At 40.8% G+C, this 23,618-nt stretch overlaps 1 long non-coding RNA gene across 1 annotated transcript; it reads right to left on the bottom strand.

Moving 5' to 3' along the window:
* Positions 1 to 338: 338 nt before the first annotated feature.
* On the bottom strand, positions 339 to 22,726 carry LOC117759453. The gene is made up of 3 exons (XR_004613471.1): positions 22,452 to 22,726; positions 8,010 to 8,017; positions 339 to 349 (listed from the first exon to the last, which is right to left on the bottom strand). It is a non-coding gene; the product is annotated as an uncharacterized LOC117759453 (long non-coding RNA).
* Between the last annotated feature and the right edge of the window lie 892 nt (positions 22,727 to 23,618).

The raw sequence follows: 23,618 nt of genomic DNA, 5'->3' as shown, positions 1-23,618 counted from the left end.
AAACAGCTTTCCACAGAGCATCATATTCAAGGCCTACATGACTGTCCAAGGCTGCCACTGCTCTTTGGGCTTTCCCAGTAGGCACACTCTGCACCAACAATGAGCACTTTTCCTCAGGCCAATCACTTTCCTCAGCCACCTTTTCAAACATTTCAAAGAATATGTCAACTGCACTCTCTTCAAAACGTGGCATGAGACTGTGTGCTAGATTGTCATTTAGATGGACTTCCATCTCTCTTGGGACACTGACTTGTAACTTTTCCAGTAGCAGTAGGTCTTTCAGTTTAGCATAGTCAAAAGCACTAAAAGAAATAACCGAGCGCTGGCTGTGGTGGCTGTGGTGATGTCACTGAGAATATGGCTGCTTGAGAGATGGGCTCCGGCGTCATTGCTAATTATTATGCCTTTTTCTGTTGACATCTGAGACATTTCACTGTATTTAACATAGCATCAGACTTAGCATTCATTCCACCTCCAATTAAAATGCTGAATCTCTGAAAACACTATGGTAATACAACTCAGCAACAACTGAGCTTCAAGGCTAACATGAAAGCTTCGGTACATGCCTCTCTAATGCCTTCCCAGCCAGGGAAATCGAGGATGTGTGCTGGCAGGGTAAAAGAATAAGCTTCTACCGAGATTTTTCAAAGGCTTCTCAGGATCGATGGCACTCATTCCTACAGTTGTTTCACGTGGCCAAGATTCTGTTCGGAATCGGACTCCCTGCTCTTTTACGGATTCAGGAGGTGCTAAACACCGCTTTGATGACCCAAAGAAGGCCTTGCAGTGCATCAAAAACAAATGCTGCTCCGGATAGTACACTTTTACGGTAGCGTACCTTGCTTTGCCCCTCTCCCTGTAAACCACTGAAATGGACAATCTGAGTTATTTGAGCAGCCTTTTTTATTTAACTACGAGACTGTTGGCCGGTGAACTTTCATACTTTCAAAGTAAATATTTTATCCTTCTCTGCCACTGTGAGGTTGACTCAGATTTTTTTAGATCTGCTCATTCACCAAGCTCAACACTTTTCAGTTTTGTTTTAGTTTTGTTGTTCTTTTTTATCGGTGATGACCTGAACTTTGAACTCATTATTTTTAAGAGTGAACTGGCTCAATACTCCTCGTCAGTTTGTGTATATGCCCTGAATCACTTCCGTGGACACGCACATGGAATAGTCCATTGTAGTGGGGGGAGGGAGGTTGCTGAGACACTAGTTACTCATAAATTATAGGCATTCTGATGCTATTTTAGCGTATCAATTTTTAGAATGAAATGATTAATTAATGAAGAGTAAAAATAAAAAAATCTTAACCATAAGTTTATTAGGTGTTTTATGTGGCCCCTGGTAGTTTGGGGGCCTAAGGCAATTGGCGACCTTTGCCAATGGTTAAGTCCGCCTCTGGCTGCAGCGTGTTGGCTGAAGGACAAAAGCGATCAGATCTCTATCTCAAGTTCCTTCAAGACAGGGGTCTATCATCAAGTCAACTAGCAGCCTTACTCTCATAGGGAGACTGCAAGAAACCTTTAAAGTAAACCCAGTAAAAAAGCAGTGATTGAGTCTTGCTGTTTGCAAGCATAAGCAGTTGGTTTAAAAATGAACCTATTGTGCTGGAACTTATCCATTAACATTCCCATGGACGAGTAAATTTCTATCAATTTAAGAACTTGGTAAAAACAATTTTACTTTACTTTCACTTCCTCAGCCTGCAGCTTTTTCAAGCAGCAACCCCAGTGCAGCAGCCAGGGTTTGTCCCCATTGGTCCAGTATTACGAAGAAGGATATCACAATGCTTATACAGGCCTCATCTCAATCACTACAGACCTCTATGGAAGCGCTGCAAGGGGACGTGAGTTCATTCAACAAGCGCCTTACGGAAACAATAGTGGGAGAAAATTTCGAGCGGCTCACTTCGGCTGAAGCGACCATAAAAACCATGCAGTCACAGAACAAACTTCTCCAAGACCGTTTGGAGGACCTGGAAAACAGGTCCCGACGAACCAACCTCCGCATCGTGAACGTACCAAAGGGCAGCAAGACGGGCAGGGAACTGAAGCAGTTTATAGCAGACTTACTGATGGCGACACTGGGGCCGGAGCTGTTCACTTCACCTCCGCTGATTGACCACGCACATCGCACCGGACCGCTACCAGAATGAGGATCCACCAAGTCCAGGTCTTTTATTGTGTGCTTTCACAACTACTCAGATAAGGAAAAAATATTAAGATGGGCCATGAAACATGAATTAAAGTACCACAACGTGACCTTGAGAGTTTAACAGGACATGAGTGTCACACTTGCCAGAAAGAGAGCGGCTTTCAATGACATTAAACAGAAACTGTACAGAAAGGGGGTCTGCTTCGGACTGTTACACCCGGCCCGCCTGCGCGTCACCTTGGAAGGAGAATCCGTCTACTTTGACACCCCTGTAGAAGCAGAAGCCTTCTACGACCAATGGATAATCGGTTAAAGAAATCACGGCATCAAAAGAAGGTCCCAGAAGCAGGCGCACATAGGCGTGCATGCATGTACACTACCCATTTGATATGCGGACGTTTTTTCTTTTCTTTTCTTTTTTTTGGGGGGGGTAAAATGGTTACTGTCAGCCCGCCACTATCATTGTAAAGGTGGGAGCTACTCTTTTCTTTTCCCCTAAAAAAAAAAAAAAATACTGTTACCCTTTGTAGTACAAGTTCAAGTTTTGATAACTTTCAACATATACTTGTTGTCCGCAATTATACTTTACTTTATTAATCTCTATTGCGGTGCCACAAAGCTGGTCTTAAACTCTCATTTGATGTGTTGGGAGAACCTCCTAGTTAGAAGTAACTAAGGAAGGCTTAACTGGAAGTCCAAGTTAAAGTTAAAGGAGTCCTGCGGCTAGCCGCTGTTAGGGAGACCAGCATAGGAATGTTATTTTATGTTCAAGAAGTCTTATTTTTAAGGGTATTATATAGTTCAGGGTTGTTCAGGATATACACTGCCTCTATGGGAAAAGAAAAAAAATCCTAACTTTAAGTACAAAGCAGACCTATGTTAAATGGAATAAATACAGGAGATGGTATTACAAGATTATTCACTTGGAATGTCAAGGGACTAAATGGCCCCATTAAAAGAGCTAGAGTCTTCGCTCACTTGAAAATACTAAAGGTTGAAATAATTTTCCTACAAGAAACCCATCTATCCACAGGAAACCAAGTGAGATTACGAAAACCTTGGGTAGGTCAAATCTTTCACTCTACTTTTAATAGTAAATCAAGGGGGGTGGCCATTCTTCTTCATAAAAAAGTACTTACTGCAGCAGACATTATCTCAGATCCAAATGGGCGTTATATTATAATTTCAGGTTCACTTTCTCACACACCAGTGATACTTGTTAATGTTTATGCCCCTAACTGAGATGATAACTTTTATAAAGAAAATGATCTCCAATATTCCTACCCTAAACTCTCATAATTTAATATTTGGAGGAGATCTGAATTGCTTAATTAATCCCAGTCTGGATAGATCCAACCCTACTTTAAAACCGCCTTTGAAAATGGCGAAGACCCTGTCGGCTTTTATGGATCAGGTTGGATGTATTGATCCCTGGAGGTTTAAGAACCCCACTGATAGGATTTTTTCTTTCTATTCACATGCCCACCTGACCTACTCTCGAATAGATTATTTTTTTATTGATAAAACTCTCCTTCCTTCAGTGGCTAACATAGAATACTCTGCAATAGTAGAATCTGACCATGCCCCAGTAATTTTAGATCTATCATTTAATCTCTTACAAAAACCCCATCCCCTATGGAGGTTGGTTCCCTTCTGCTTGGGGATAAAAGCTTTTGTGATGTGATAAATACAGTTATTGATGAGTTACCAAAAAGATAATGTGTCCCCTTCTCTTCTTTGGGAGACTCTTAAAGCTGTCATTAGGGGGGAAATTATAGCTTTTTCTTCTTTGCAAAATAAATTACGTAAAGAGAAACAAGATCAACTCATTAAATCAATCAGAGATTTAGATTTACAAAACTCAACGATACCGTCCCCTGAACTTCAAAAACAAAGATTAAATCTGCAAAAGGAGTATGATCTACTGTCGCCAGGCAAAGTTGAAAAGCAACTATTAAAAGCTCAGGGTAGTCATTATGAATATGGTGAGAAAGCAGGAAGGTTATTAGCTCATCAACTTAAAGTTAAATCTGCCTCTCAGCAAATATCACAAATTAAAAACATATCAAATGATGTGACAGTAATTCCATCCGAAATTAATGACATCTTCAAAGAGTATTATTCTAACTTATATCAATCAGAAAACCCGCCAAACAACACAGACATGGAAAAGTTCCTTGAGGGCCTTATATTCCCAAATATTGATAACGACCAAGAAAGGAAACTCGACCTACCATTGAGCATGGGCGAGATACTGGGATCAATTAAAGCTATACAAAGCGGCAGAGCACCTGGGCCTGACGGCTTCCCCATTGAATTTTTAAAGAGATTTTCAGATAAACTACTGCCACTCTTGCTTAACATGTTTAATGACTCGCTATCCAGAGGCACTCTGCCACAAACCCTGACAAATGCATTAATTACTCTTTTGTTAAAACCTGGAAAAGATGCAAATGAATGCGGATCCTATCGAACAATATCTCTCCTGAATGCAGATTATAAAATGTTGGCGAAGGTCCTAGCTGTACGTCTGGAAACAGTTATTCACCAGGTTATCTCTGAAGACCAAACTGGTTTCATAAGGAATCGCCACTCTTTCAGCAATATCCGCCACCTGTTGAATGTTATTCACTCCCCTGTGCCTGGAGAAAACCCAGAGATGGTTATCTCTCTAGGTGTAGAAAAGGCATTTGATAGGGTTGAATGGCCATATCTATTCAGGATTTTGGAAAAGTTTGGTTTTGTCCTAAATTTGTGGCATGGGTAAAACTCCTCTACTCCTCACCTAGAGCCTCTGTTGTCACCGATAGATCAAATTCAGAATATTTCAAGTTATACAGAGGTACCCTTTAAGTCCCTTATTATTTGCCTTAGCTATCGAACCGCTATCTGTTGCTCTTAAAGCATCCCCGAACATCAAAGGAATTCACAGATGGAGCACCGAGCATTAGAGTCTCGCTATATGCTGATGATTTATTAGTTTATATCTCTAACCCAGTAGAATCTGTTCCTGCGTTAGTTGGTATCCTTAAACAATTTGGGACCTTCTCAGGATATAAGTACAATTTTTCCAAAAGCGAATGCTTTCCTTGAAACAATTTAGCAATAAGGACTCCAGAAATACAACTACCATTTTGTATATGTAACTCTGAATTCAAATATCTGGGCATCTATATCACTCGAAAATTCGAAAGCTTGTATGATAGGAATTTCTCTCCATTAATCAATAAGATGAAGACAGACTTTGATAGATGGAAAACCATCTATATTTCACTCACAGGCAGAGTTAATTCTGTTAAGATGTATGTTTACCACGCTTCTTATATTTATTTCAATGTCTGCCTGTGTTTTTGCCTAAGCTCTTTTTTTACTACCTTAGATAAGCATATTACAGGTTTCTTATGGAATGATAAGCAACCAAGGATAAGTAAAGTGATGCTACAAAGACATCCATCTCAAGGTGGACTCTCTCTTCCTAATTTCAGATATTACTACTGGGCAGCAAATATACAGAAAATAACATACTGGATCAAGCATCCTCAAGTAAGCTGGTGTCTAAATGAAGCTAAATCGTGTACATATTCCTCTCTTTTAGCATTGGTAACCTCTAGACTACCCTTCTCCCCAAGAAAATACTCGACCAACCCTATAGTAATTGCAACATTGAACATTCTTGCACAATTCCGTAAAAACTTTGGCTTCACAGATTTATCCACTCTTACTTCTATTCATGATAATCACCTCTTTCCCCCACCAAGACTAGACTGTGCATTCTCTGTATGGCTAAAAAATGGCATTTCCAACATTGGTCAATTATACATCACTGGGGTGTTTGGAAGTTCCGGAGATATATTTGAAAGATACAATATCCCTCAATCCCATCTTTTTCGCTATTTCCAAGTGCGACATTTTGCCAGATCTTACAACTCCAATTTCCCTAATTCACCTCTAGACTCAGTGTATGAGAAAATTCTGAACACCCAACAGAAGGTAAAAGGATTTATATCCCAAATATATCAAACCATCAACTCAATTACTGAGACTAACATTGGTAAAATCAAACCGGATTGGGAAAAAGAACTTGGCATGAGCATACCCAATTCATTTTGGAACCAGGCCCTTATAAGGGTCAATAAAAGCTCATCGTGTGCACGGTTAAATTTACTACAATTCAAGGTACTGTATCGCCTGCACTACTCTAACTCCAAACTTTCAAAAATGTACTCTAATGTGGTGGATAGCTGCAATAGATGTCATAATTCACCAGCAGATCTTACTCACATGTTTTGGATCTGTCCACAACTCACAACTTACTGGGACAAAGTATTCAAAGTAATATCAGACTCCCTCAGTCTTACTCTCATACCCAATGTGCATCTTTGGTGTTCAGGGTGAAGGAGACAAAACTTTAATAAATAAACACAAAAACATAATTGCTTTCTCAACCCTTTGGCACGAAGGAGAATCTTAATGGATTGGAAGTCACATCATCCCCCAAATTGTTCTATGTGGTTGAGGGATTTGGTGTTCTTCTTAAAATTGGAGAAAATAAAATTCTCGCTGCGGGGTCATCCTGAGACATTCAAATCCACTTGGGGTCCAATCATACAATACTTTGACAAATTGAAGACTCTCTCCTTAGATTCATAAACCTTTTCGGTTTCCCTTGGACTTTCCTTTTCCTTTTTGTCTTTTTTTATTAATTATTATTATTGTGTGTGTAAGTTTTCTCTTTTTTATTATTATTATGTTGTATTTATTTTTTTCCTTTTTTTTTTTAATTTTAAAAATACCATCCTGTAATTTCTTAACTTATTTTGCTTAGACTCCTTGAGTTATTAATATGGCAATGTACTTTCTGCATCGAGGCAGTGTGATCTGTTTTGGGGTGGGGGAATTGAAAAATTACATGTACATTGTATTATTACATTCTTTGTGCTTTTGAGAATAAAAATTATATTAAATTTTTTTTTTTTAAAAAGGTGCATTGGTCTGAACAGTAGAAGAACAATTCAATTAATATGCTGCATATGAATCATGGAAACTTTGAGATTGTTAGATTGTTGTATATCATTTTTATTTAACTGCTATTCTAATAGTCAACACCACAACTAAACAATTGTTTGCCAGTGATTGTCCTACACTAACATTCTGCTACTACTGCTGTGTGTTTGTGTTTTTGATATATGATTAATATATGAAATTTAATTTGTTTTTTTAAGAGCATGTGTAGATGGAGTGTATGTCTGCTTATGTATGTTTTATAAATGAGTGTACATAAGTGAGCATTGCTTGTATGCAAATCGTTTTTTATATATTTTCAAAGGTTCCTTTGTGTGTGTGTGTGTGTGTGTGTGTGTGTGTGTGTGTGTGTCACAGCCATTGATGGCCTCTAGAGTTTCATCCTTCCACAATCATTTGCCTGTTGGAAGGTGCAGCCGTTCCGCAGGCATCTGAGACCTGCAGCTAACAATCAAAGAGCTGTAGAAGTATAGGACAGATGTATCTGGTTACAGAAGGCGAGCAAGTGAATGAGAGACAAAGAGTGACACTGCGAGAATGATAGAGAGTGTAATGAGAAAGAGAAAGCATGGAAGAAAGAGAAAGGGAGAAAAACATTAAGACAGCTGTTATTTGCATTCATCCTCTCTTGGGATATATCATTTCCTTTTACAGAAGTAAGAAAGTTGATGTGGCCATCTCTTTAGCCATGTTTAAGCTCTTTCAGCATTTGTCTGTTCACTCATATTTCCTTTATGCATTCGAACCAAATTATACCAAAATGAATACAGGTGATACATAGACAAGCCCCTCCATTTGTCTTTTGCTAATATAAAGGTCTATATCAGACATGTCAAACTCAAGGCCTGCAGGCCGGAAGTGGCATACAATTATATCCAGCCCGTGATAAAATATCATATGTCTATCTTAACTGGCCCGCCGGTAAATAGGACTTTATGTGAAAAAAAAGCTCCATAGGCCGTACCACGGTGCGCAATGCCCGGCTAGACGCACACGGAGCGAGCGAGTGCTCCTCCCGCCTCCACTCACCCGCCGATTATTTGATGATATTAAATTATTTGTCCAGCGTTCCACAGATCCCAGTGCCTGCCCCGTCAAGTTCACCGTGTCTCTCAGGTATATCTCTTTCTCTTTTTCTGTCTTTTTCAGAGAGCCAGGCGGAATGCACGGGCTCCACTGACTGACCCACGGTGCGCAATGCCCAGCTAGACGCACATGGAGCGAGCGCCCTACCTCACATGCCGAGTATTTGGTGTTATTCAATTATTTTTCCAGCGTTCCAGAGATCCCAGTACCTGCCCCGTCAAGTTCACCCACACGCTTTTCTCTGTGATGAAGTGGGCTCACTGATGCACACCCTGACTCCATCTTGAGGGTTTCCACAGCACAGAACCTAACCCCAAACATTAATGAACTGGCAGCTACGAAAAGATGCCAAACATCTGGCTCTGTTACATTTACATAAAAGAAGAATTTAAATATGTTTTGTTTTTGCACTTTATCCAATATCCTGTCTATCCTGTTTAATAAATGTTGACCCTGTTTGGCCCTCGACGTAGTCCCAGTTATTAATTTTGACCCTCTCTGTGATTGAGTTTGACACCACTGGTCTATATATACACAATGCCTATAAAAAGTATTCACCCCCCTTGAATGTTTCACCCTTTTGTTGCTTTTATACATGAAATCATGGTCAATACAATTTGGCTTTTTTGACAAGAATTTTCCAAAAAAAAACTCTTTAATATCAAAGTGAAAACAGATTTTTACAAAATAATGTCAATTAATTAAAAATATATAAGGTAAAGTAAATGATTGCATACATATTCACCCCCTTCAGGTCAGTATTTGGTAGATGCACCTGTGTGGATATGTCTCAATCAGGCTGGCACATCTGGACACTGCAATTTTTCTCCATTCTTCCTTGCAAAACAGCTCAAGCTCTGTCAGGTTGCTCGGGGATCGGGCGTGAACAGCTCTTTTCAATTCCAGCCACAAATTCTCGATTGGATTGAGATCTTGGCTTTGACTTGGCCACTCCAGAACATTCACCTTGTTGTCTTTGAACCATTTCTGTGTAGCTTTTGCTGTATGCTTGGGGTCGTTGTCTTGCTGGAAAATAAATCTTCTCCCAAGTCGTAGTTCTCTTGCAGACTGAGTCAGATTATCCTCCAGGATTTGGCGATATTTTTCTGCATTCATGTTCCCCTCTACCTTTACAAGCCTTCCAGGGCCTGCTGCTGAGAAACATCCCCAGAGCATGATGCTGCCACCACCATGCTTCACGGTGGAGATGGTGTGTTTGTGGTGATGTGCAGTGTTTGGTGTTCGCCAAACATAGCATCTAGTCTGATGGCCAAAAAGCTAAATTTTTGTCTCATCAGACCAAAGAACCTTCTTCCAATTGACCTTGGAGTCTCCCACATGCCTTTGGGCGAATTCCAGGCGAGATTTCATATGAGCTTTTTTCAACAGTGGCTTTCTCTTTGCCACTCTCCCATACAGCTTCGACTGGTGAAGAACCCGGGCAACAGTTGTTGTATGTACAGTCTCTCCCATCTGAGCCACTGAAGCTTTTAACTCCTTCAGAGTGGTCGTAGGTGTCTTGGTGGCCTCCCTCAGCAGTCTTCTTCTTGCCCGGTCACTCAGTTTGTGAGGATGGACAGCTCTAGGCAGATTTAAACAAGTGCCATACTCCTTCCATTTCTTCCATTAAGTGCAAACACTTATTTTACACTATATCTTTTTAATTAATTGACATTAGTTTGTAAAAATCTGTTTTCACTTTGACATGAAAGAAGCTTTTTTTGCAAATTCTTGTCAAAAAAGCCAAATTATATTGACCATGATTTCATGTATAAAAGCAACAAAAGGGTGAAACATCCAAGGGGGGTGAATACTTTTTATAGGCATTGTATATAAGTCATTTTGATGGTATGGCTTTGATATACCGTGTGCATGTAATACAAAAATAAAATCTGTGTTGCTTGTTCAAACACAACTTATCCACTTCAAAATGTTAACTACCACATCACCCCTTGACTAGGTATTGATAAAATCAACAATTTATCGGCAAGATAGTTTTTTAATCAGTTTATCTATTACATTGTGAAAGTTGGAGGCTCAGAGAAGCTTTGACCAAAAATATTATAGTTGGACCTGGTATTAACATGCAACCTGTATATGGATTTCTTATCGCGATGAGTAAAATTTGTAAGACAGACAGCAATGTAATTAGATTTTTGGGCTGCACCATGATTCTGCTCAACCAGGTGTGAAAAACATCTGCACAGTGTGAGCATGTTCACAAGAAATCAACACATAGAGTGTACAGACTCTGTACCCAGGAGGCACTACGTGATGCTACCCCACTGCCCCCTGCATGACCAGGGGTGCCTACATGATGCTCACCTGCTCCTATTCTCTCGACAAGTCTTGTTAATGCTAGTCTAATGCTAAGTAACGTTAACAATGTTGGCCTGGCTCCAAAGCGGCACAAAGAGAAGGCATGAGTCAGACAACACAACAGAGATTCAACCAGAACCAGTACTAAATGCAACCAGGGAGCATCAAGCTAACGTAAGGCCCACTCCCAACGTTAGCAAGGAGCCTGTTGATCTCACGTTACCAACTCCAGCTACCACTACCACAGCCAACTACGATGTTAACAATAACGTCAGTAAAGTCGTCTGTTGTTGAAATGATGAAATTGTGTGTTTTTGCTTCCAGAATGTCTCATTGTCAAAGACATGTCCCTAGCATCTTGGGGCTCAGTTGGAATCTTTCCTACTTCCTGCAATTGGCTGCAATGTTCTGCAGTGTATGATGTTTCATTTATGGTCTGGCACAGGGCTTGTCCATGGATCACCAGATCTTTGAGCAACCTGATGTTGGATGTTGCAATGAAAATCCTGTAGCCAACCTCCACAGGGCAAACAATTGATTTCCAACCTCGTTGCTCTGCCTCAAATGCCATCTCTATACAGCAGCCTTTTCCTCTCATTCGCTTCATTAACAGCATCCTCCCAGGGTACTGTCTTCTATGAAGTTGAATTGACATTACTTCATAGTACTGTCATAGTACAGATACCAACAGGGTGTTAGACCAGAGTATCTTGTCTCAGTATGGTAGTTGTTATCAACGTTTTTTGGAAGCTGGTGAAAAGAGAACTCAGGCAGCAGCTGATGTCTTATGCAGAAGATTTTAATGTAGACTTGATGCATCAAGGAGACCAGAAGGTGTAACAATATACAAACGCTAACAGAGTAACATGAGCAAACATCTGAAGATGTCTCCCACAGCATCCCCATATATCTTCTTCTACTTGCGTCACCCATTCTAACAGCACATCCATGAATGGCTAGAATTGCTGTCACTCTCTATGTTACATGTAGGTGTTCACATCCTATTGGATAGTTAAGCCTAAAGCATGCATAACAAAATCACATTGTGTCCTTCCGTCTTGCCACTGGTGAAATACGCAAAAGAGTTGAAGTTGGTGAGAGTTGAAATTGGTGCCTCTCTCTCTGGAGCATGTGAGTTAGATATGAAAGTCCCTCAACGTAGACACTGCATTGTACTATTGGTTGGCCCTTTATCTATAACCTGACCTTGGGTACTGATGGAGAGAAGAGAGTATCTGTGGAATTTAAACCCGTATTATCCGCATCCGTATTATAAAAAATTCTTTAAAATCCCTAGCTCCACTGAGATTGACCATCTTGTCGATAGCTCTGTAAAGTCATTACGATTAACATTAGACTCAATAGCGCCTCTAAAAAAGAAACATGTAAAACATAGTAAATTAGCTCCCTGGTATAATTCCAAGACACATGAATTAAAACAAGCGTCAAAAAAACTAGAAAGGAAGTGGCGCTCCAGCAACCGTGTTGAAAATCTCCTAGCCTTGAAAAATAGTGTTAAAGCATATAAGAAGGCCCTCCACAAAGCAAGAGCTGCCTACTACTCCACATTAATAGAAGAAAATAAAAACAACCCCAGGTTTCTCTTCAGCACTGTAGCCAGGCTGACAGAGAGTCACAGCTCCACCGAACCCAGTATTCCTCGATCCCTAAATAGCAATATCTTTATGAACTTCTTTAAATTCTAACTATTAGAAATAAAATCAACCAACTCCTGCCTTCAATTGGCACTTATAAACCATCAAGAACAGAAATCTCAGAAACTGCTGAGAATCTTAACAATTATTTAGACAGCTTCTCTCTGATCACCCTTGATCAGCTGCCCACAGTAATCTCATGTTCTAAACCAACAACTTGTATCTTAGATCCCATCCCTACAAAATTACTTCAAGAAATTCTGCAACCTAATTGATAGTACGTTACTGAACACAATCAATCTGTCATTATCATCAGGATATGTACCACAGTCCTTTAAACTAGCTGTAATCTAACCCCTTCTCAAAAAACCCACCCTAGACCCGGAGGTTTTAGCCAACTACAGAACGATATCCAACCTCCTCTTCCTGTCTAAAATCCTTGAAAAAGTTGGAGCCAATCACCTGTTTGAGTTTCTCCAGGAAAGTAATGTATATGAAGACTTTCAGTCGGGGTTTAGAGCTAATCACAGCACGGAGACAGCCTTGGCAAAAGTCACTAATGACCTTCTAATAGCTTCAGATCAGGGATTTGTGTCTGTCCTCGTTCTGTTAGATCTTAGTGCAGCATTCAACACTATTGACCATCAAATTTTATTAGAGAGACTAGAACAGTTAATTAGCATTAAAGGAACCGCCCTAAACTGGTTTAAATCATATTTTTCAGATCGATTCCAATTCGTGCAAATTAATGATGTCATCTGTGCGCACCAAAGTTAACCACGTTGTTCCACAGGGCTCTGTGCTTGGCCCAATTTTATTCTCATTATATATGCTTCCACTAGGAAACATTATCAGGACACACTTTCCACTGCTATGCGGATGACACCCAGTTATACTTGTCAATAAAACCTTAACAATGTAATCAATTAACTAAACTCCAGGCATGTCTCAAGGACACAAAAACCTGGATGACCCGCAATTTTCTCTTATTAAACTCAGATAAAACAGAGGTTCTAATACTTGGCCCTAAACACCTTAGAGATACATTATCTCATGATATAGCTGCGCTAGACGACATTGCCCTTGCTTTCAATTAAACAGTCAGGAATTTGGGAGTGATCTACGATCCTGATTTGTCCTTTAATTCTCACTTAAAACTAATTTCTAGGACTGCCTTCTTCCACTTGCATAACATCTCAAATGTCTTATCTCAAAAAGATGCAGAAAAACTAGTCTACGCTTTTGTTACATCCAGACTTGATTATTGTAATTCCTTATTTTCAGGCTCCAACAGTAAGTCGTTAAAGACTCTGCAGCTTGTCCAAAATGCTGCAGCACGTGTCCTGACAAGAACCAAGAAAAGAGACCACATTTCTCCTGTATTAGCTTCACTACACTGGCTTCCGGTTAAATCTAGAATAGAATTTAAAATTCTCTGAAGGCAATCAGAGAGTGAGGTAGGTGGAAGGATGGAGGTAGGTTTGGTTGAAAGGTAGCGCTGGGTGTCATCCGCATAGCAATGGAAATTAATGTGAGATTTACAGAAGATATGGCCAAGAGGAAGTAAGTAGATGATAAACAGAAGGGGCTCCAGGACAGAACCCTGGGGAACACCAGTAGTGATCGGAAATGGCTGGGATTTGAAATAATTGAGTTGGATGAACTGAGTGCGGCCAGGAGGTATGATTTGAACTAGGGTTGAGCCAAATACTCGAGTATCTGGTACAGATAATGTACTTTTACGAGCACGATTACAATCCAAGTAAAATGTGTCGACATCCGTACTCGTGATGAATGAAAATCATCATTGGATAGCTGTGTCCACACCATTCCTTGATAGGCCAGCCACACACAGAGCTCTTCCCCTACACAGAGCCTACAAAAAATCCACTGCTGCTGCGCCACCAGCACCAAACAACACAATCTTGTTGTTGTCACAGCCTCTCTGCCCACAGGGATACTAACGTGTAACATCGTTATCTATGATCATATATTCTCAGCATCAGAGATGGGCAGTATTTCTATTACTTGTATTTGAAATACGTATTTCAATTACTTTTGAGTATTTTGTAATTTGTATTTGATAGGGCCAATAAAAAATCTAACGTAATTTGTAACAAAATACTTTAGAGTGGAGTAATTTTGTATTTAAAATACTCAAAATACTTTAGAGTGGAGTAATTTTGTATTTAAAATACTCAAAATACTTTCTCCACGAATCAAAAAACAGTTCACGAGTTCAGTCTTCAGATCTTCAAGTTCAACGGATTGTCTGTCAAGGTAAATATTTTATCTGAGTGTGACAGATGTCAACTAGCTTGATGTATAATTTATATCTGGATCTGTTTTATTTTATTTTATTATTTTATTTAAAAGGCATATTATGAAAGTATTCTTAGTTTTATTATTTCATACATTCTACAGTTGGCCAGGTGGACAACATGTCTCAGCAAGATGATGTTCAAGAAGGACCATCAACAAGCACAGATGGAACCAAGCCTGTGTCTGCAATCTTGGATGGGAAGTTCTTCAGTATTGTCTCTCAAACACCAGATGGGAAGGTCCAGGCGGAGTGTAAACTCTGCACCAAAAAGAAAGCAGTAATATCTGGAACTCTTTTAGCTACATCAACTTTCAAAACTCACCTGAAGAGACTTCACCCTGACAGTCTTGATGATTTTGAAAAGCACAAGACAGAGTGTAGGCCTAATTATAGTGGCAAAAAGACAAACACCCCCTATAGGCAGACCCGCCTTTTTGAACACACAGTAACACAGGGTAAACTTGATTCTCTCATTACTTCGTACATAGTGAAGGGAATGCATCCTTTGTCTACAGTTGAACAAACTGAATTTCTTGAATTGATTCATGGATTAAACCCCAATCTGACAGTGATTTCCAGACGTACACTGCGAAGGAAAATAGAAGCAGATTTCAATGCCAAAAAAAGTGATCTGAAAGAGAAACTGAAGACGGTGCAATATGTTTGCACCACTGCTGACATCTGGTCCACTAGTAAGACTAGCTTCATGGGCATAACAGCTCACTGGATCAAGCCAGATTCAACTGAACGTGAATCAGTCGTTCTCGCATGCAGACATTTCCCAAGTCCACACAACTACAACCGCATTGCTGAGATATTGGAGGAAATCCACTCAGAATTTGGCCTGTCAAATGAAAACATTGCAACAGTGACTGACAATGGGTCAAATTTTGTAAAGGCCTTTAAGGAGTTCAACATATCTGTTGTTGCAGATGAAGACGAGAATGATGACACAGAAGAGGATGGACTATCCTTTGTAACCATCAATGCTTCAGAAGAAGAAGTGTCTGAAGGTGCAATCATCCTACCACCTCATGTGAGATGTGCCACTCATACACTGAGCTTAGTGTGTACCACTGATGCGAAGCAGGCGATGAAGGACTCTCCCACACTCTCCTGTCTGAACCACACAGCCATGGGAAAGTGCTCAGCTTTGTGGAATGCATGAAAAAGACCCAAGACGGCAGAGCTCCTGTCAGAAGTGACAAAAGAACAGTTGAAAACACCATGCCCAACACGTTGGAATTCTATGTATGACAGTTTGAATCAGCTGGCCACTTTAAGAGAAAAACTTCAGCTCCCTCCATTCAAAGAGGTGGAGCTTGACTACCTGGCAGAGTACTGCAAAATCCTGAGACCTATTGCAGTAGCCATAGATCGGCTACAGGGTCAGATATCCTGCTACTATGGTGAACATATCCCTACCCTTTTTGCTGTGCAATCCAAACTCCATGACCTACAAGCCTCCAACCTAAGGCACACCTCTCCCCTTTTACAAGCCATCTTGGTAGGTTTTGAGAAAAGGTTCAGTAGTTATCTGGAGTTGAAGACGGATGTGAACGAAGCCATCTTGGCAACAGTCACTCACCCATTCTTCAAAATGCACTGGCTACCACCACGATTGTCAGGAGAAAGGAGGCGAATCCACCAGCTTATGCTCCACTCCTGGCTTGGCCTGGTGGCAGAGAGTGAAACGGCTTCCTCCAACCTCCAAGATGATGAGGAAGATGACTTCTTTGTTTTCTCAGCTGAAGAAACTCAAGTCCAGGAAAGACAGGAGATCACAAGCCTGAGTTAGAGACCCTTCGTTTTCTGGAGGACACCAGAAAAGACCTGCTTTCTCTTCAGCAGTCTCGTTTGCAGGAATAATATTCCATCCGCACAGGAGGCGGTTAACACCAGAAATATTTGAAAAGTTAGTTGTTCTTAAAGGCAACTAAACTGGCTACTCAGTGGTTGGGTCTCAAGAACCAAAATGGAAGGATTATTATGTCATAAAGATGTCAGTGTGAACCTGTATGAGACACTTAACACTGTAATATAGAACTATGTGGCCTACCATGCCACTGGCCAATGTAAGAGAGAAATAAGTAGGCTACCATGCCACTGGCCAAGGTACAGTAAAAGAGAAGTAAGTAGGCTACTCACTTGTTAAGTTACCTGTTCACTTTTGTATTGATTTACTATTTACCTTTTATTTTTATTCATTTTTCTGTGCAGAACTTGATGTACAGTAATTTATTTAGGCTCTTTACCTGTGTACAACTGGTTTTAATTCTATATTTTGCTTTTATAGTATACATAGGCCTAATGTTTGATGCTATTCATATGTGATGAATATTTTCTTGTTGATACAAAGCCAAAGTTTATGGGCTGTTAAGTCCCATTAATACAAATATATATATACATAATCAATCAAGTTGTTGTCTTTTAATAGCTTTGCTTAGTTACACTGACATCCTGTGACTGTTCTTCCTTTTTGTGGGGTTCACCAGAGCTTTGTGTACATTATATAACACCACATAATTAACATTGTGTTTTACTTTGTGTTGAAATAAAAAATACAGCAACCCCCTCAAAAAAAGCTACGACAGGTAGTCAAATAGGCCTTTGATCAGTCACACACAAACATCACACTGTTTTTATGTAATTTTTAAAAAGTAAAAAAGAAAAATCAATAAAAAAAACTGTTGATTATGAAAACTCCTTGAGTTGAGTATGTTGAGTATGAAAACCTGCATTTTACTTATTACTTGTTAATACTTCATGTGTTGTGTTCATTGATTCACTGAAGTTTATTCACTGAAGTTCCTAAAAACTTGTTCTGAATAGTTCTCTTACTCTTGTTATCAAAATTTTTTATCTGAAGCTCAATTGTAAGTCTGTTCTGTAAATAGTTTTCTAATCAATAATAAATAAAGCAACTTCTGATCAACCCATATCAATGTCATGCTTAAAATACCAAGTTCCGGTTTGAGTCCCGTCCACTTCCAGTTTAAGTCTGAGTACAGATACGGATACGGATAATTTAGTTGTTGAACAGATACAGATAATGGTGTACTCGCTCATCCCTAATTTGAACCTATCCAAGGGTGTGTTGGTGATGCCAATGGAGGCTAGTCTGTCGAGGAGAATATGGTGAGAGATGCAGGCGTCAAAGGATGCAGTTAAATCAAGGAGGATGAGAATGGTTAACAGTCCGGAGTCAGCTGCCATGAGGAGGTCATTGGTGATTTTTACCAAGGCTGTTTCTGTACTATGGAGGGGGCGAAAACCAGACTGAAATTGTCCACAGAGGTTATTGTCAGATACGTGAGAATGGAGTTGAGATGCAACAGTTTTTTCCAGGATTTTGGAAAGAAAAGGAAGGTTATCAATAGGACGAAAGTTATGAAATTGTTGGTAAGTATAAGAGTTATTGCAGCTGATTTGAAAGATGAGGGAACAAGACCAGATGTGAGGGAGGAATGTATGATGACAGTTATTAGGGAAGAGAGGGTAGGCAGGCTTTTACAAGGACAGTAGAAAGAGGGTCTAATCGACAGGTAGATGGCTTGGATTTCTGAATGAGGAAATTTAAACAGCAGAGGGAAGATTGAAACTCGAAAGTGAAAGAGAGAGAGGGGCTGAAAAGACCAGAGAGGATGGACTATAGGAGGAGTAACGAGTCAGTTGCTGTTGAATTTGGTCAACTTTGGAAATAAAAAAGGACATGACGGAGTGACAGTAAGAGGTTGAGTACATATGAGATCAAAGAGAGTCCGGTGGTCGTAGTATTTACTCCGGTGTTATTTACCAAGGAGAACAGGGCTCTTTTGTTCCCTCCACTTGAGCTGATTAAACCTGAGTAATTGGTTGATTTTGCTGTAGATAGAGCGTCCTTGTAGTGAAGAATATGATCGTTGTACATTTCTTTGTGCACAACAAGTCCAGTTTTCTTGTAGAGGTTCCAAGCGGTGGCCATTCACTTTGAGTTGGCGGACTGCAGGTGTAAACCATGGGGCAGAATGGGAAAAGGAGACAGACCGGGTTTTTAAAGGTGCCCGAGTGTTTAAAAGACCATGAAGTCATCAAAGGTGGATAAACAGTTTATGCTGGGGAGGCTGTCAATACCACTGGAGAGAGCATTTAAATGAATGTCCTTAACGTTGCGAAATGAGATTACACGTGACAGATTTGTTTTGGATAGTAGTAAGTTTACCTTAAACATATCAACAAATGATCAGAGATGGGGAGATTGACTGTTAGTCAGTCAAGAGGAAAAATAGCAGAACAGCAAATCAAGTCCAGAATATGTCATATATAGAAGAAGAAGAAGAAGAAGAAGAAGAAGAATGAAAGTAAAAACAATACGGTCCTTGCACTGGCCCCAAGACTTTGTCGTGGCTCAGCTCTGTTCTGTCTTGTGTCTCTTCTTGTGGCAGCTAACCTTCTGTCTTTTTAATCCAGGGAGAGTAATTGGACAACTAGACTCAACTGTGCTAAATAACTCTCCCTGGTTCAACTGGAGGTGCTCTGAATATACCTCCGAACTCTTGATGAGGATTAAGGACAGGGGATGTCACACCTTGTTAATGTGACAAAATTAACGAGGAACCAGTAAGCACAACACAGACTCAGGATACTTGGCGACAGTTTAATAATAATTGAATTAGTCACGGAGATGACTCGAGAAGGCGTCGGTTGTGAATCCGGAGACAGAGGACGAGGCAGACTGGAGCATGGAGCAGGAGGGAGATGAGCAGAACTGGGTACTTTAGCACCTGTGTTGACAACATTGTGGCCACCATACAAGTTAGGACATTTCCAAACCATTACAGCTGCATGCTCAATCTCTTGCATTTCGATCAGGAAACGAGATAGAGTACAAAACAGCAAAGTACAGACTGAGGAAAACCATCAAGGAGGCTGATAAGCAGTAGAGAGAGAAACTGGACAGCTTCTACTCTACCGCTGATGCCGGGTGGATGTGGCTGGGCCTGCAACACATCAGAGATAATAAGGGCACCACCACAGAGATCACCAACTCCACCATCACCCTGCCTGAACAGCTCAACCAATTCTATGCCTACTTCGAGACCTCCATCAGCAACACAAAGGGGAGGCACTTACACACCCAGATCACACAACCACCCCAAACTCATCGGCCACTGTGGGCTTGAGGTGGAGAGGGGGAGCAGCTTCAAATTCCTTGGCATCACATCAGGGTTGACCTCACCTGAACACTAAACACCACCCAGCTGGTCAAGAAAGCATAACAGCGGCTGTACTTCCTGAGGAGGCTGAGGAAACTCGGCATGTCACCAAAGATCCTCAGCAACTTCTACAGCTGCATCATTGAGAGCATCTTGACCAGCTGTATCACTGTGTGGTATGGGAGAATGACTGCAATGGACCACAAGCACCTGCAGAGAGTGGTAAAGACTGCAGAGAGGATCGCCAGGACATCACTACCCCCTCTGCAGGACATCTACCACCGCAGAGTCCACAGAAGAGCCTTCTCCATTATTAAGGACTCCACTACCCCCAACATAGACTGTTCACACCTCTGCCCTCTGGCAGGAGGTACAGAAGTGTGTAATGCAGGACGTCCAGACAGAGGAACAGCTTTTATCCAATGGACTATCTCAATACACTGATCCTTTACTCTGCACCAGCCCCCCACAACAAGACCATGTTTTACTGTCTATTGCACTACATTACTGTCTATTGCACTGCATTGCACAGATGTTTCATTGTACATATTTATATTATATTTTTCATACTTTGATATTTTTTATAACTATTAAAAGCACGGTGTTCGTAGTGGAAGACAAAGAAAGAATTTCATTGTACAGGATATGTGACAATAAACGCTTTGAACTTGAACTTGATACACACACTGCACTTATCGTCATTTGTTCATTGACTTATCGTCAATGAACAAATGACGATAACAGGGCCGTTTTCTGATCATCTGTCCAATTGAGGTGCTCATCCTCCCCCCCTGTCGGGCTCCCCTGAAGGTATATTTTCTTGGGATTTTCTGTAGCTTGACTATTACCTTTGACAACTCTGTGGTAGCCCCCACCCAGACTGCTAGGAACCTGGGTGTGATACTCAACAGTCAACTCTCCCTTACCGCCAACATTGCTGCAACAACCCGCTCCTGTAGATACATGCTGCACAACATCAGGAGAATACGTCCTCTTCTCACTCAGGAGGCAGCGCAGGTTCTGGTCCAGGCTCTTGTCATCTCACGCCTAGACTACTGCAACTCCCTCCTGGCAGGTCTGCCTGCTAGTGCCATCCGACCTCTGCAGCTCATCCAGAATGCAGCAGCTCAACTGGTCTTTAACCTACCCAAGTTAACTCACACTACTCTGCTCCTCCACTCCCTTTACTGGTTACCAGTGGCTGCCCGCAACCGTTGGGCATTGACATGGCCAAACCGTACACCCCAGCCCGTCCACTCCGCTCTGCATCTGCCAATCAGCTTGCTGCTCTCTCACTGCGAGCTAGACACTCAACAAAATCACGACTGTTTGCTGTCCTGGCTCCTAAATGGTAGAACGAGCTCCCCATTGACTAAACTTTGGATTAAAAAAAAAAATATATATATAAAAATATGTTGCACTCATATGGAACTTACCTATAGCACTTTGTAGTTTGGCTTTCTTGAAGAAAATTGTACTTCCTTGATTCTTGTTGTTCTGGGTTTGTACCCTCATGGTTAAATGCACTTATTGTAAGTCGCTTGGGTAAAAGCGTCAGCTAAATGAAATGTAATTTAATTTTAACATACAGCTTGATGTCATCTATGTAGAAGAGGTGGCTGATCTTTGCTCCACTTCGAAATCGGCATCCGTAACCACTCTTTTTGCCCATCTGGCTCAGGGGGGTCAGGCCTATGCAGAACAGCAGTGGAGACAGAGCATTTCCATGGTATATGCCCCACTTGATGGTAAAATGTGCAATGGGCTTTGAGTTTAGTTGGCCTCTAGATTTGTTTTCCACAGCCCCATTGAGTTATTGATGAAGGCTCTTAGTGTCCTGTTGATGTTGTACAGTTCCAAGCATTCCAGTATCAATATGTGCGACATCGAGTTGTAGGCTTTCTTATAGTTATTTTGGGTAAATCTTTCTCCACCATGCCTTTCTACAGTTGTGATAGATGGCTAACTTCTCTCCATAATGCCTTGATCTTGGCCTCTAAGCACCTTCTCCATGGGGGATTTGCTCCTTATGATACATTTTCTAGTTTTGAAGCTGCTTTGTTCAAAATTTGTAGCACTGCTCTGGTCCTAGGCCTTGTGATTTATCACACTCCCAAACAAAATGTAAATTTTCCCCTTTATTTTCGGAACTTTTATCTTTCATTGTTTAAAATTTTCGACATAGCCATCATTGTTGTTGATTTAAATATCCACATTGATAACCCAACCAATGGTTTTGCAGCTGAATACTTAAACATTACAGAATCTTTTAATTTAGTCCAACATGTGACTGGTCCAACTCATAACCGCGCCCACACACGTTTAAACCCTCGGCCTGAGCATCAACTCCTTGACCTAGGAAGAAGTTTTGATCTCTGACCATCTCTGTGTTAAGTTTGACTCCCTGTTCCACTTTGCCCGAAAAAACATCAAAATTACTAAAAACTCACACATCTTAAGTGAACATAGTGCTCTCATCTCACGCTTGACCATAACCCTTACGAATCATCTGATCCTAATGTTTTACTCAATGGCTTTAATAATCTCTGTCAAACCACACTAGATATCATCTTGAAACAAGTCTGAAATCACCTGTTAACACCTCTCCATGGGTTGATGACAAGTTACGGGATCTCAAAAGTCTGTGTCGAAAATCAGAAAGCAAGTGGAAAAAGACTAAATAGCATGTCCACTACTTACAGTTGCAATCAGAAATATTCAACCCCCCAAAGATCTTTAGGATTTATCAATTAAAGTTTTTTCAAAGAGCAAGATTCTGCTTCGGATGACTTCTTTATGAGTTAAGTGATACATAAAATCAACACAGAAAATGCATGATGTAGTATTTGTGTGTAACAGTATGTTTTGTTAAGATAGCCATGTCACAATTATTCATCCCCTATATAATATTGTTGTTTTTAAAGCTGTCTGACGGTTTTTATGGCCTAAAGTGGAATTGAAACATAATTAAGCTCTATAATGATCCTTCAATTGCTTCAGCTGTGATGCATATATAAACCCCACCCATGAAGGTATTCAAGGTGAGTTGCAATCATGGGAAAGACAAAGGAGCTTACACAAAAGCTGAGAGAGGAGATTATTTCCTCACACCTGAAGGGCCTTGGGTATAAGAAGATTTCCAAAAAATGTAATACCCAAGAGACATCATTGGGAGCATTATAAGGAAGTTTAAAACTTATGGAACAGCTGCAAACCTGCCTGGCCGGGGAAGAAAGCCCAACATTTCATCAAGGGCCCTTAGCAACTTAGTCAGAACAACTAACAGAAACCCCTGTGTGACTGCAAGACACCTACAGGATGACCTGATGAAGGCTGGTACAAGTGCTTCAGTGGCAACTATAAGATGTGCACTGAATAAACAAGGACTTCATGGCCGGACTCCAAGACGCACTCCACTCTTGACCACAAGGAACATCAAAAGTCGACTAGAATATGCCAGGAGGAATTTGGATAAGACTACAGAGTTTTGGGTGACAGTTCTATGGACTGATGAAACCAAACTGGAACTGTTTGGAGATATGGACCAGCAGTATATCTGGCGTGCGAAAGGCCAGGCTTATGACCAGAAGAATACCATCCCCACGGTCAAGCATGGAGGTGGGTCATTGATGATGTGTGGCTGTTTTTCTGCGGCAGGAACTGGCAATCTTGATCGTGTAGCCGGCATCATGGATTCCCAGAAATACCAGGCCATTTTAAAGAGGAATGTGATGCCTTCTGTTGACAAATTAAACCTTGGTGATCATTGGACTTTCCAGCAAGACAATGATCCCCAGCACAACCTCCAAGTCAACCAAAGCTTGGTTGAGAAAAAGATCCTGGAACGTCCTGGAGTGGCC

The sequence above is a fragment of the Hippoglossus hippoglossus genome, chromosome 3 (genome assembly GCF_009819705.1).
Source record: "Hippoglossus hippoglossus isolate fHipHip1 chromosome 3, fHipHip1.pri, whole genome shotgun sequence".
In the NCBI taxonomy this organism is placed as follows: Eukaryota; Metazoa; Chordata; class Actinopteri; order Pleuronectiformes; family Pleuronectidae; genus Hippoglossus; species Hippoglossus hippoglossus.
Note: the sequence above shows the minus strand (reverse complement) of the source record. Positions and strands in the feature narration are given on the sequence as shown.